This window comes from Cervus canadensis, chromosome X, assembly GCF_019320065.1.
Source record: "Cervus canadensis isolate Bull #8, Minnesota chromosome X, ASM1932006v1, whole genome shotgun sequence".
NCBI classification, from domain to species: Eukaryota; Metazoa; Chordata; class Mammalia; order Artiodactyla; family Cervidae; genus Cervus; species Cervus canadensis.
The window spans coordinates 43503682-43517988 of NC_057419.1; positions in this window are offsets into that span (position 1 = coordinate 43503682).

Here is a 14307-nt window from a genome sequence, read left to right on the forward strand (position 1 = left end):
ATTGAAGGCAGGAGAAGGGGATGACAGAGGATGAAGATGGCAGGAAAGCATCACCGACTCAATGGACATGAGTTTGAGCAAGCTCTGGGAGTTGGTGATGGACAGGAAGCCTGGCACGCTGCAGTCCACCGGGTCGCAAAGAGTCAGACACAACTGAGCGACTGAACTGACTGACTGATACCACTTTGATTCCCACTAGCTGTGAATGAGCGCATGTTGTGCTCTATCCAGCATTTTTAATCTGTGCCAGCATTTTTTATTGGCAGTTTTCAAAATTTTTAAATTTATTTACTTATTTATTTTTGGCTGTGCTGGGTGGGTCTTCATTGTGCAGGCTTGCTCTAGTTGCGGCGAGTGGGAAACTCTCTAGTTGTGGTGCATGGGCTTCTCATTGCAATGACTTCTCTTTTTGCAGAGCCCAGGCTCTGGAGTGGAGGGTTCAGTAGCTGTAGCATGGGAGTTCAGTAGTTACAGTTTTCTGGCTCTAGAGCTTGTGGGCTGAGTAGTTGTGGTGCATGGGCTTAGTTGTCCCTTAGCCTGTGGTATCTTCCCTAACCCAGGATCAAACCCATGTCCCTAGCACTGGCAGGTGGATTCCTAACCACTAGACCACCAGAGAAGTCCCTTATTGGAATTTTTTTTTTTTTTTAGCCATTCTAATAGATGTGTAGTATGTCTTTGTTTTAATGTTAATTTCTCTAGTGACAAATGATGTAGAACATCTTTTTATACACTAATGTACCCTTCTTATATCTTCTTTAATGAAGTATTTGTCGGATCTTTGCTTTTATTTAACTAGTTTGTTTTCTTATTGTTAAGTTTTAGGATTTCTTTGTATGTTCTTGATATAAGTCCTTTATTAGATATGTGATTTACAAGTATTTTTTCTCAGTCTGTACTTTGTTTTATCTTCTAATTCTCTTAACAGTGTCTTTCAAAAACAAACAATTTAGGGCTTCCCTGGTGGCTCAGACAAAAACAAACAATTTAATCTGTTAAAATCTAATTTACTATTTTTTTTCTTCCATGGATATTGCTTTTGGTGTTGTATCTAAACATTCATTGCAAAACCCTAAGTCACACAGAATTTTTCCTAATTTTCTTCTAGAAAATTTTATAGTTTTAGATTTTATATTTAGTTATGTAGTACATTTTGAATTAAATTTCATTTGTAGTATAAAGTATGTGCTGAAGTTCATATTTTTGCAAATGAACATCCAGTTGTTCCAGTACCATTTGTTGAAACGTTTATACTTTCTACATTAAATTGCCTTTGCACCTTTGTCTAATATATGTTGATTATATTTGTATGGGTCTGTTTCTGGGCTCATTGTATTGTTCCATTGATCTCCATGTCTATCGTTTTGCCAGTATCACACTTTCATGATTATTATAGCTTTAAACATAGTAAGTATTGAAATCAAGTAATGTGTGTCTTTTTTTTATTTTATATTTTTTTCTAGTATTCTAGATCTTTTGGCTTTTCATACAAATGTTAGAATTAGCTTTTTGATATTGATAATAGCTTTATGTATTTTGATGATGATTGTGCTGGATTTATAAATTAAATCGGGAAGAACTGATATCTTGACAATAGTATCTTCCAATTCATGAACTTCATATTTCTCCATTTATTTAGATTTTCTTTGGTTGATCTCATAATTTTTCTTGCAGTTTTCAGCATACATATATAATACATTTTGCTAGATTTATTCCTGTACTGGTCAGTGTTTAACCAGAAATCAGGATCAGTAGGATCTATCATCTATCTATCTATCTATCTATCCATCAGGATTTGCTACAAGGAATTGTGAAGGCTAGTCAGGAAAGATTACCAGCAGGATGAAACTTCATCAGTGTGAGCTAAAGTTCTTGTTCCCAAGTAGAATTTCTTTCTCTTCTTCCCCTTCCTCTTCTTCCTTATTTTTCTCCTCTTCTCTCCTCTCTCTTCTCTCCCTTATCTACTCTCCCTTCTTGCATTTCCTCCTCTTTCTCCCCCTCCTCCCTACTGCTCCTTATTTCATTTTATTCTTTTTTAAAAGTTTCCTGATTATATGATTTTTTTCAAATTTATTTTTAATTGGAGTAGAGTTGATTTATAATGTCATGTTAGTTTCAGGTGTACAGCAAAATGATTCACACATTCATATATTTTGTATATACTTATATATACACACACACATATACTTTTGCAGATTATTTTCCATTGTAGGTAATTTACAAGATACTAAGTATAGTTTCTTGTGCTATAAATGGGTCTTTGTTGTTTATCTATTTTATATAGTAGTGTGTATCTGTTAATCCCAAATTCCTAATTTATCTCTCCCCTACTTTCCCCTTTGGTAATCATAAGTTTGTTTTTGAAGGCTCTGAATCTGTTTCTGGTTTGCAAACAAGTTTGTTTGTGTTACATTTTAGATTCCACCTACAAGTGATTCCACTTCCCTGGTATCTCAGACGGTAAATAATTCACCTGTCATGCAGAAGACCTGGGTTCGATCTCTGGGTCAGGAAGATCCCCTGGAGAAAGGAATGGCAACCCACTCCAGTATTCTTGCCTGGAGAATTCCATGGACAGAGGGGCCTGGTAGGCTACAGTCCATGGGATCGCAAAGAGTGGGACATGACTGAGCAACTAACACTTTCACACTTTCATAAGTGATTCCATATGGTATATCTTACTCTTTCTGACTTAACTTCACTTAGCATAATCTCTAGGTCCATCCATATTGTTGCAAATGGCATTATTTCATGCTTTTTATGGCTGAGTAGTCACAGTCCTTTTTTGATGGATAAGATTTATTATCTGTATTACATAGATTAAAGAAACTGAGGTTCAGGTACATTAAATTAGTCAGCTATGTCAGTCCAAATGGGAATGCAGGCAGAGGCCATTGTATCAAGAGCCAACAATGGCTTCACAGGACCTTCTTTTGTTCCTCCCCTGCTTGTCAAATCTTGACCGTTGATGCACAGGCTACCTGGTCAAAGTGTACCATGTACCTGCATGGAATAGCATGGCTGAGAAGCAGGTACAGGATTAGAACTGCAGCAGTCACTCCTGGTTTGTCATCCATAAGTATGCACTTTGCTGATCCTTGCTCCAGGAAAAAGCCGTAAAAAACAATTGCTAGAAAAAGATCTGAGGATCACAAGAAGTTAATCTGAATTATGGTCCAGGATTACGACTGCCATAGTAACTTGGATCCTCAGATATTTTCATAATAAAATGGTACAGATGAACCTATTTGCAGGGCAAGAATAGAGATGCAGACGTAGAGAACAGACATGTGGACCAGGTGGAGGGTGAGATGAATTGGGAAATTTAGACTGACATCTAGGCACTGCCATGTGTAAAAAAAATTACTAGTGGGAACCTGCTATATAGCAGTTTACTTATTCATTCACCCATTGAAGGACAGTTTTTGGAGATTATGAAAAGCTGCTAAAACACTGGTATGTAGGAGCTCAGCTCGGTGCTCTGTGATACCGACTTGGGTGGATTGGGGGTGGGTGGAAGGGAGGTCCAAGAGGGAGGGCATATATGTATGTATACACATAGTTGATTTACTTCATTGTATAGAAGAAACTAACACAGCATTGTAAGGCAACTATACCCCAATAATAAAGATATAATCTTAAGAAAAGGGGGAGAGGGGAAGGTATCTGACCCAAATACAACAAAATACCTAGGAAAGTGCCCAGTGTGAATGACTGGAAAATTAAATAGACTCTGTGTCAGAGTTACTTTGACAGACCGTCCATGAGTAGCCGACATCTGATATCTCTTTCCCTATGGCTATTGTCTACATATGTGCAAGTTGTGTGCCCTATAATGGTGGCCCCTAAAAAGGGGTTTGTTGTTGTTGTTTAGTCTCTAAGTCATATCTGACTGTTTTGTGACCCTATGGACTATAGTCTACCAGGCTGCTCTGTCTGTGGGATTATTCAGGCAAGAATACTGGAGTGGGTTGCCATGCCCTCCTCCAGAGGATCCCTGACCCATATCCCCTGCATTGCAGGAGGGTTCTTTACCACTGAGCCACTAGGGAAGCCCCTCAGAGAGTTAGTGGGGGCTGAATTCTTTGCCTCTAGGATGGATAAAGGGCACTGTTTCCTACTACATTCATCTAGAGGGGCACCTTTCTTCCATTTGCCTTAAGTTCCAATTTCTATTTTCTTTTAGTAATGGCACCAAGTTTAGTTTTCCTTCTGAAACTGCTTTCCTCACCATCAGACAGAGCTGGTGGGGTTTTCCACTGTGCTGGGTCAACTCCTCTCAACCTAGGGAGATATACTCTTGGGCCAAACTGGGTGAATTGGGCTCTCCTGGGATCTGCAATTTGAGAACAATGACAAAAGAATGGGAGGTCTGGAGCAGAGTTATTATGAAGTTGGAGCTGGGCATACATTCTTGCTTCTGAGATCGTCATCACTCCCTGGCACCTGTGTTTCCTGAGGCCTGAAACTTTACCAATTCCTTTGACCATCTTAAACAACAGGAAGGTGGTTGAAGAAGGAAGCTGTGGCTGAAAGAAAGACTCCTGTTGTTTAAGTGTTTAACCAATATGAAGGAAATAAAAATCAGAGCTCTTTGAGGTTTTATCTGTCATGGTTCTTCTGTCCATGGGATTTCCCAGATAAGAATACTGGAGTGGGTTGCCATTTCCTCCTCCAGGGTATCTTCTTGACACAGGGATGGAACCTGAGTCTCTGTGTCTCCTGCATTGGCAAGCAGATTCTTTACGCTAGGCCACCAGAGAAGCCCTTTATCCATCATGGGCAATATCACTTCAACCGTCATCCAACAAATACTGAGCTTTTTGTTTTAACTCTCAGTAGTCATTTTTTACCCTTTGAATTTTGTGAATCAGTTTACCAAGTTTGTGAATCAATTTGCCAATGTGTACAGTCTCAGACATGTCATTAATGTGTAATAAACCTTATAATCAATGGTATCTGAAAGACTGAATCAGAGGGTCCTAGTAGCTGCTGTCCTTTATGCTGAAATCCAAGGTCTTCCTTGGACTATTTAATCAAAACAACAGGAACCCAAAGAGGTCTGGTTTGGTTAAGATCAAGCCTCAGCAATAATGTACCCCTGGATATTGGTCCTTTTATATTTTAGAAATGTTGCTGTCTTTAGCAAGAATCTGTGTTGTTCTATCATTCTGTTAGTCCATCTATATAGTCAAACATACTCAGTTTTTTTCGGTGGTCATGTTCTCAATTTTTGAAGATGAATTTCTAGGGGGTTAAATCATCCTGCTTTCTGCAGTCTCCAGAGTAATATTCTACTGGGTCTACATAGGAGATGGGGCTGAAATGCTTGGGTTACAAGCCCTGAATCAGCTCTCCTCAGTTCTCAGACTTTGCAAAGAATGCCTTGGACAGATTTCTTACTCTGGGTTAGATGCCATTGCTGGCATAGATTAAACTTTGAGCAATAAGCCACTGGTTTGTTTTCTAGAAAGTCTGACTCATTTTGAACCACTGATAAAATCAAGATGCTTCATCAGTTCAGTTCAGTTCCTCAGTCGTGTCTGACTCTTTGTGACCCCATGAATCGCAGCACGCCAGGCCTCCCTGTCCATCACCAACTCTTGGAGTCTACCCAAACCCATATCCATGGAGTCAGTGATGCCATCCAGCCATCTCATCCTCTGTCATCCCGTTCTCCTTCTGCCCCTAATCCCTCTTTGAATTTCATGGCTGCAATCTCCATCTGCAGTGATTTTGGAGCCCAGAAAAATAGTTTGACACTGTTTCCACTGTCTCCCCATCTATTTCCCATGAAGTGATGGGACCAGATGCCATGATCTTAGTTTTCTGAATGTTGAGGTTTAAGCCAACTTTTTCACTCTCCTCTTTCACTTTCATCAAGAGTCTTTTTTGTTCATCTTCACTTTCTGCCATAAGGGTGTTATCATCTGCATATCTGAGGTTATTGATATTTCTCCCGACAATCTTGATTCCAGCTTGTGCTTCCTCCAGCCCAGAGTTTCTCATGATGTACTCTGCATATAAGTTAAATAAGCAGTGTGACAATACACAGCCTTGACATAATTCTTTCCTGATTTGAAACCAGTCTGTTGTTCCATGTCCAGTTCTAACTGTTGCTTCCTGACCTGCATACAGGTTTCTCAAGAGGCAGGTCAGGTGGTCTGGTATTCCCATCTCTTTCAGAATTTTGCACAGTTTATTGTGATCCACACAGTCGAAGGCTTTGGCATAGTCAATAAAGCAGAAATAGATGGTTTTCTGGAACTCTCTTGCTTTTTGGATGATCCAGAGGATGTTGGCAATTTGATCTCTGGTTCCTCTGCCTTTTCTAAAACTAGCTTGAACATCTGGAAGTTCACGGTTCACTTATTGCTGAAGCCAGGCTTGGAGAATTTTGAGCATTACTTTACTAGTGTGTGAGATGAGTGCAATTGTGTGGTAGTTCGAGCATTCCTGGGATTGCCTTTCTTTGGGATTGGAATGAAAACGGACCTTTACCAGTCCTGTGGCCACTGCTGAGTCTTCCAAATTTGCTGGCATATCTAGTGCAGCACTTTCACAGCATCATCTTTCAGGATTTGAAATAGCTCAACTGGAATTCCATCACCTCCACTAGCTTTGTTCATAGTGATGCTTCCTAAGGCCCACTTGACTTCACATTCCAGGATGTCTGGCTCTAGGTGAGTGATCACACCATTGTGATTATCTGGGTCGTGAAGATCTTTTTTGTACAGTTCTCTGTGTATTCTTGCCACCTCTTCATAATATCTTCTGCTTCTGTTAGGTCCATACCATTTTCGTCCTTTATCAAGCCATCTTGAATGAAATATTCCCTTCGGTATCTCTGAGTTTTCTTGAAGAGATCTCTAGGTCTTTCCCATTTCTGTGTGTTTTCTCTATTTCTTTGCATTGATCACTGAGGAAGGCTTTCTTATCTCTCCTGGTTATTCTTTGGAACTCTGCATTCAAATGGGAATATCTTTCCTTTTCTCCTTTGCTTTTCACTTCTCTTCATTTCACAGCTATTTGTAAGGCCCCCTCAGACAGCCATTTTGCCATTTTGCATTTCTTTTCCATGGGGATGGTCTTGATCCCTGTCTACTGTACAATGTCACGAACCTCCATCCATAGTTCATCAGGCCCTCTGTCTATCAGATCTAGTCTCTTAAACCTATTTCTCACTTCCACTGTATAGTCATAAGGGGTTTGATTTAGGTCATACCTGAATGGTCTAGTGGTTTTCCCTGCTTTCTTCAATTTAAGTCTGAATTTGGCAATAAGGAGTTCATGATCTGAGCCACAGTCAGCTCCAGGTCTTGTTTTTGCTGACTGTATAGAGCTTCTCCATCTTTGGCTGCAAAGAATATAATCAATCTGATTTCGGTGTTGACCATCTGGTGATGTCCATGTGTAGAGTCTTCTCTTGTGTTGTTGGAAGAGCATGTTTGCTATGATCAGTGAGTTCTCTTGGCAAAACTCTATTAGCCTTTGCCCTGCTTCATTTCGTACTTCAAGGCCAAATTTGCCTGTTACTCCAGGTGTTTCCTGACTTCCTACTTTTGCATTCCAGTCCCCTGTAATGAAAAGGACATCTTTTTTGGGGTGTTCGTTCTAAGAGGTCTTGTAGGTCTTCATAGAACCGTTCAACTTCAGCTTCATCAGCGTTACTGGTTGGGGCATAGTCTTGGATTACCGTGATATTGAATGGTTTGCCTTGGAAACGAACAGATATCATTCTGTCATTTTTGAGATTGCATCCAAGTACTGTATTTCGGACTCTTTTGTTGACAATAATGGCTACTACATTTCTTGTAAGGGATTCCTGCAGTATATCTACAATAGTAGATATAATGGTCATCTGAGTTTAATTCACCCATTCCAGCCCATTTTAGTTCGCTGATTCCTAGAAATTCGACATTCACTCTTGCCATCTCCTGTTTGCCCACTTCCAATTTACCTTGATTCATGGACCTAACATTCCAGGTTCCTATGCAATATTGCTCTTTACATTGGGCTTTGCTTCCATCACCAGTCACATCCACAACTGGGTATTGTTTTTGCTTTGGCCCCATCCCTTCATTCTTTCTGGAGGTATTTCTCCACTGATCTCCAGTAGCATATTGGGCACCTACCAACCAGGGGAGTTCCTCTTTCAGTATCCTATCATTTTGCTTTTTCATACTATTCATGGGGTTCTCAAGGTTCTCAAGAATACTGAAGTCATTTGCCATTCCCTTCTCCAGTGGACCACATTCTGTCAGACCTCTCCACCATGACCCGTCCATCTTGGGTAGCCCCACATGGCATGGCTTAGTTTCACTGAGTTAGACAAGGCTGTGGTCTGTGTGATCATATTGGCTAGTTTTCTGTGATTATGGTTTCAGTGGGTCTGCCCTCTGATGCCCTCTCGCAACACCTACTGTCTTACTTAGGTTTCTCTTACCTTGGCCGTGGGGTATCTCTTCACGGCTGCTCCAGCAAAGCTGCTCCTTACCTTGGATAAGGGGTATCTCCTCATGGCCACCCCTCCTGACCTTGAATGTGGAGTAGCTCCTCTCAGCCCTCCTGTGCCCATGCAGCCACTGCTCCTCAATCTTCATAGAGAATGTCTAAAAATTGTCAACTCCATTCTAAATAAAGTCCATTCTTTTTCTTCAAAATTAGTTGGTTTTACTTTGCACTTAAAAATTGTTCTTTCTATTTGAGAATGAGTTTTTTTTTTTTTCAAATGGGAGACAAATTCATGGCATAATCACATATGTGCACTATACAGCCACTATATTTAAAGTTAGGACAGTGAAGAAGTTAGAAATAAGTACAGATGTGGGGATAGAACTCATGTTTCTAAGTCTGGGCCTTCTATCAAGACAGGGATATTGTTTGTCCTGTCTGACCCTCAGGGTCATGGGGAGCATTAAGGAAGATGCTTTGGAAACTTCAGTGCTCTACAAAAGCCAGTTATTAGTGTAACTGTTTGTGCAGGTTGAAAGGAATTCTGTCTCAGAATAAAAACAGCTTCAAGCAGACAGACACCACAAATTAGGCATTCTTGCAGCCATCACTGAACCTGACAGCAAACAGAATATAGAAGCAGGGCCTGCCATAAAAATATTGAGTCCAATTAATTATTAATTGGCAGGCATATATGAAATGTTTGATTTTGAATTACTGATGGGTAGATCTCATGGATGTCAAGGGAGAAGGCCACCTGACCTCACCAGGATGTAAAGGTGAATGGTTAGAAAAGAAAGATGCATGCCCAAGGGCTAAGAACTCAGTAAGACCCAAAGGAAATCAGATATAGGTGCTAAACTACATTACAGTGTATACTTAACCATTCAACAATCACTGTGTTGTAGGTCAAAATTGCAAAAATGAATGAGATAAAATATTTGCCTAGGAAGGACATGTTCACAGGTTAGTGATTTAACACCAGAGATGTAACAGTAAACTCTAATAATATTGGACATTTAAAAATAAAATCACATGTCTAAAACTGTGAATTAAAAGTAACAGTTTATGGGGAAAAAATAGGCTTGAGGTATGCCACTTAAAATTTATGGCAAATGTGAACCACAGAGCTATCAAAAACAAAGATGTGAGACTAATAAAATACTGGCATGGGGAAATCTGCACTGATATCTGTCCCCAGCTTCACATCCAATCTTGGGACCATATAAACTGGAGTTTCTGTTTCCTTCTCCAAGATAAGTCCTAGAGAGCTGTTTTGTCAAGCACATGTTTCATCAAAATTAAACACTTCATCTAGAATATAGCCTTCTTCATCATTTTCTATCAATATGAAGGGAAATACATTGGCAGCTTCTGTATCTGCCTTTGCAGCTACCCTAGACAACTGCCATTTCTGAAGTCACTAAGCCATTTGCACTAAAGCAATTTACTTCTATAAGATTTTCAGGTTGTTTCTTAAGGTCTTCATATGTTGCCAGCTCTTCCCCTTTAGAAATGAAACAATTTGTCCCAGTTACTTCATACCACGTCATGTTGGAAAAGGCATATAGAAACCATGACTACCACAAGGGACAACTTCATGTTTTGGGGATTCTGAAGTTCAGATAATCTGGGGAACTTTCCTTCAAGAAGAAGATCAATGTTTATATGAAATTAGGTAGTTGTTTAAGAGAAAAAATGTGCTGACCTGGAAGAAACTCTGAAAGTCTTTAAGACAAAGGGCAGAAAGAACTGTACATAAACACTGTGCTTCACTTGATAAAATTGTTTCCCATTTCAGAAATAGTTCTGAAATCATGATACATATATACATGAATAATTATCAGAAATGTACGGCAGACATTGGGAGCCAAATTTCTCACTGTTGGAATGGGAGGTTACAGATAAGCAAGGGGAGGAACCTAGAATGATACATGTGGTAATTGTTTAGAGTTGGAGACATCAGTATGAACTCATATGTACCTTAATATAGATACAGATTTACAGATGAATGCATATGTATATGTGTGTGTGTGTGTGTGTTCGGTTGCTCAGTTGTGTCCAACTCTTTGCAAGCCCATGGACTGTAGCCCACCAGGCTCCTCTGTCTATGGGATTCTCCAGGCAAGAATACTGGAGTGGGTTGCCATTTCCCCCTCCAGGGGATCATCCCGACCCAAGAATCGAACCCTCATCTCCAGTGTCTCCTACACTGCAAGCAGATTCTTTACCACTGAGTCACCAAGGAAGCCCACGTATATGTATAGCTTATATGTATATATATATATATATATATATGCACGTGTGTGTGTGTGTGTGTGTGTGTGTATGTATGTATCCACATGGGTTTTCTTACTCTGTCAGAGGATACAGATGTGACAATACTGCAATATCAATAAATACCCTTAGAACAAAGATCTTGGTATCTAATACCATTTTCCAATAAAAGGAGTCAAGACCCTTTGGACAAATGATTCTAGAACTGGGATAGGAAATGAGTCTGGAGTATATACTAGTGAGATAGTAAGAAAGTACTCAAACACACACAAACACAATTTTGGGGATATGTAAAAAGGCACACAGGAAAAAATGAAAGAACTTTCAATGGCAAAAGCTGGAACACTTTGAGCAACAAAGTACATAAATAGTATTGAATTATATCCTGAAGTATAAAATAAGCATCCCTGAGTCCATATTGATATAAACACGATTTGATAAATAATTAAATGCTGCAGAATAGATAAATAGATAAATCTATGCAGAAAATCCAAATAATGTAAGTAGATACTCTGTCTTCAACTATGTGGATATATTAGGTTGGCCACAAAGTTCATTCGAGTTTTTCCATAATGCTGCTGCTGCTAAGTCGCTTCCGTCGTGTCCAACTCTGTGCGACCCCATAGACGGCAGCCCACCAGGCTCCTCTCTTCCTGGGATTCTCCAGGCAAGAATACTGGAGTGGGTTGCCATTTCCTTCTCCAAAGCATGAAAGTGAAAAGTGAAAGTGAAGTCATTTAGTCTTGTCCATCTCTTCGTGACCCCATGGACTGTAGCCTACCAGGCTTCTCTGTCTGTGTGATTTTCCAGGCAAGAGTACTGGAGTGGGTTACCATTGCCTTCTCCGTTTTCCATAATATCATACGGAAAACTTGAATGAACTTTTTGGCCAACTCAACAACTCCCCACTCCTTAGGTGTGGGCTGTGCACAGTGACTTCCTTTCAAAGGCTACAGTGTGAAAAGAGGGAAAATAGAGTTACTTTTTAGTGGTGAAACCTGACAAACACTATCTCAGTCAGAAGATCAAGGTTAGTATCATCAGTGACAAGTGGTGTTGATAGCATTGACCCTTGATATGATGTGGGAGAATTTCACTTTATTTCTGTGGTCCTCCTCCCCAGCTCTCATCACCCCATCTAATCATGAAAAACAAACAAACAAACAAACAAAAAAACATCAGACCAATCCCGACTGAGAGACACTGTATTTGACCAGTACTCCCCCAAACTGTCAAGGTCATCAAAAACAGAGTCTGAAAAATGGTCACAGTCAAAAGGAGTGATGTGGTTAAATAACATTCTCAAAGTGACAAAACTGTAGCCATGCAGAGCAAACTAGGAGTTGCCAGGGCTGGAGCGGAACTGGTTGTGAATATAAAAGGGTAACACTAGGGATGTCTTTGTGGTGCTGGAGCAGTTCTGTATATTGATTGCAGTCACGCTTGTATGAATCTACACATGATAAGGTGGTATAGGAACATATGTGACTTTGTTTTGCTACCCCTTTATTTTATTACTCAGATAAGTTGGTAAAGTGGGAAGTAGGAGTATGCCTGGAAGCCATTGCTCTGTAGCACTGTGTGGTATACTAGACCATCAGCAGTAACTTGATAAGATTACAAACTCCATCAATATTGCCCACTCTCCATAATCTAAATATATCTCCAACTCAGTTGCCCCTTGGTTAAGTACCAAAATGCCTACAGCCTTAAGTACCAATGCCTCATAGTCTGATAGGAAATTGGAGTATAAAGACACAGCGGCTTTAAGTAATTGCAGTTAAAATATCTCCTAGCCAGTTTTACTAACATGCCTGTGTGAATACAAAGCTAGGGCTCTGCCTAGGGCCTTGGAAGGGGTCCATGTAATTGAGGATCCTTAAGGCTTAGGATGCCCTCTCGCAACACCTACCATCTTATTTGGATTTCTCTTACCTTGGACGTGGCTTCATTAGCTGCATAGTAAACCTGCTTTTAATTTACATGTTATGTTGATATCACTCTTCTATTGATCAGTCATGTATAAGCCGATTCACAAACAAAAAAGGGAAGAGATTGTCCATATGATATAGCACTGAAGGAAGAGTCAGATTTTGACCAGAGTGTTAAGGACTGTTACATCCAAAAAGAGGAAGCTATAGTTCAAACCCTTCCCAGTCCAGGGCTCTGAGTTTGTGAGGGGTTCTAAGGGCTATTTCTTCAGGAGAAGCTGTTCACCCCATAATGGAGAGCCAAAGCAGAATGGGAATGCTTCAAGTCACGGGGTCTTTGTTAGCTTCATGGCTTTCAAGGAGAAATTGGTGACTCTACTATAAAAGAAAATGCAGGTATTGAGCCCTTTGAGCTATGTGGCTTTCCTGTGAGTGAAGTGAACTTGCTCACAGACAGTGCCTTAGAATTCAGAACCTCTGGCTGTCTGTAGCCTGGAGTCCATCCTGTGTGCAGTTTGGAAAAGGCCAATTTCATGTTGTTCTGGAGGGAGTCATAGCCAGGACCTCTGCTCCATTTTACCTCCCCAGGGGCAAAGAGGAAATCTTGTCTATCATGAAGCTGTCTCATTCGGTATTGTTTTCCTCCTGGAAAGTGCATGTAGAAAGTTGGTCTGGATAATATTGGATTGGTCGAAAAGTTCATTCGAGTTTTTCCATAAGATGTAATGGAAAATTTTGAATGAATGTTTTGGCCAACTCAGTAATTTAGTTCAGTTAAATCAGAGGTGCTTGTTTGAAAGGAATTGTTTGGGCAACCCCAAGGATTCTAATGCTCAGCAGTCCATGGATTTCATTTTGAGAAACATTTAGCTCACCCCTCCTATCCTTTGAGTAGGCTTGTCAGTGGGGACAATTTGATTCTTTTTTCTAATAGTTGTCTTCTACCTAGATGACTGGGTGAGGAGGGGTGGGGGGAGAGGACGACTAATAAAAAAGTGGTCCCAATTTATTTTGCTATAATAAATGCTTCACAAATGCACAGATAAATGATCTCTTTCACCTACCGTTTCTGCAGTCACCTCTCACTGAGTGCTTCATTGTCCCAAGACAAGACAACAACCTCAGCCCAGAAGGAGTAAATCTATAGTATCTAGGGACTGGCAGACTGTTCCACTGTTTGTTCAACTCTTTTTCTTCGTGCATCTGAACTACAAATGCCAATTAGGAACAGATGCAAATAGCATATGTCATGAGCTTAGGGATTCCCTGGTGACTCAGACAGTAAAGAGTCTGCCTGTCTTGTGGGAGACCCAGGTTCTATCCCTGGGTCGGGAAGGTCCCCTGGAGAAGGAAATGGCAAACCACTGCAGTATTGTTGCCTGGAAAATCCCATGGACAGAGGAGCCTGGCAGGCTACAGTCCATGGGGTTGCAAAAGCTCGAACACGACTGAGTGACGTCACTTTCTTTCTTTCTTTCCTTCTTTGAATGTACAAACCTTCTGTTCTAAAAAGCACAGTAATCTCTGGTTTCCTAGTGCTTGAACTAGCAGAAATGTTAACTTTGGATCATTTCTCCCAAAATGTATTGTGGTATATATCAAGCTGTGTGTATGGTTTACAAACTCAGCATGAGGATGCACAGAG